At 46.3% G+C, this 1,413-nt stretch overlaps 1 non-coding gene across 1 annotated transcript; it reads left to right on the forward strand.

The window, feature by feature from the left end:
• Nucleotides 1-438: 438 nt before the first annotated feature.
• LOC142428459 (small nucleolar RNA U13) lies at nucleotides 439-542 on the forward strand. Its single transcript, XR_012780357.1, has one exon. It is a non-coding gene; the product is annotated as a small nucleolar RNA U13 (small nucleolar RNA).
• Nucleotides 543-1,413: the final 871 nt, after the last annotated feature.

Genomic DNA, 1,413 nt, shown 5'->3' on the forward strand with positions numbered 1-1,413 from the left:
ACTGACAGTCATCTTGTTGGTATTCCCACAGCATCCCCTCCTTAAGCACTTGCTGCCATCTCATCCAACTCCACTCAGTATATTTTCACCGGGCAATGATGCAGAAATGTCTGTGTACTCCCATTTTATTGTAGTCTGTCAGTGTTTAAGGGTTTGTCTTTCAACTGACCATGGCAGGACATCTAGAAGCAATTATAACCATCACCTGCCCTGACTGTGCAGTGGGCAGGCAGTGACGGAACCCCAGCCTCTGGAACACTAATGCTCCCTCCAAGCTCAGGATAATGATGGTGACACTTGGCTTCCTTGTTGTCTGGGGAGCTCAAGGAGCTCTCCTCCGAAACCTCAAATTATTGGCAATTCTTTGAGTGAAGACATCTAATTAGTGACTGGAAAGGAAGGCATCGGAGATGATTTTTGGTGACAAGACAAGCCTCGATCCTTTTCCGGTTCATAAACATGATGATCGGGTTCTCACGCGTCTGTGTGACATGTGCCTCCCTTAATACTTGTTACGATGTGGGCACATTACCCATCTGACACGAAAAAGAAAGAAAAAAAAAAAGACAAGCCTCAACCATCTCCAGAGAGCATGTCTCATAAGTGCAAAGCATGGAGAGGGAGGAAACAATTTATCACAAATGGAATAGACTCTGAGTCTCGCCACACAATGTGTGTGTGTGGTCACTGAGGCACTAACATTATGGCTGGAGGACGGATACATTTTGTGCAGCCGTGATTGCCATCCAGAATGTGCCGTGCTATTGTGAAAAGTGATTTTTTTAATTCTAAGCAAATCTCTACTTCGACTTGCTTTAATGCTTCACCAGAGAGCAGGGGACTCTGGGAGGGGTGGGGGCTGGGCTGACCTCAGGAACTCATGTGTAAAGGGCTTTTTCTCACTTGGAAGCAGGCTGGGTTTACAGCTGTTCTTTCTGGTAAAGCATGTTTCTGAACCTTGCCACATCTGAGTCTGAAGAGGGGAATGAAGGTGACAAATGCTGCGAGGAGCCCTGGGCACATCTTGGCTATGGTCCTACTTCAGTCTGTTTCATTTGAATCCCAGTTTTACCTTTCCTTCTTTCTGGGTTCCGAAGTACCAGGTGGGTGCCAAGCGTTTCCACGGACAACTAAAGCTGAACAAGGTGCAGGCAGATGAAGAGCAACGGGAGGTTGGTGTTTGGGAGAATGAATACTTGGGCTTCCTAGGCCAGTCCAGCTGGTGGTTAGAGCCCTGTTTCAGATTCCACTGAAATCTCCTAGTGTCCAAGGATCAAGTGGCTCCTAAGTCCAGAATTTCTGTTACATGTCTTTGGGCTAAAATGCATTGAAGAATAAAGCAGTAGCTTCACTTGTGAATCCACTCTCTGATTCAGAAATTTCAAAGGCTTCGTGCACAGACATTTCAATACT

This window comes from Tenrec ecaudatus, chromosome 15 (assembly GCF_050624435.1).
Source record: "Tenrec ecaudatus isolate mTenEca1 chromosome 15, mTenEca1.hap1, whole genome shotgun sequence".
Taxonomy (NCBI): domain Eukaryota; kingdom Metazoa; phylum Chordata; class Mammalia; order Afrosoricida; family Tenrecidae; genus Tenrec; species Tenrec ecaudatus.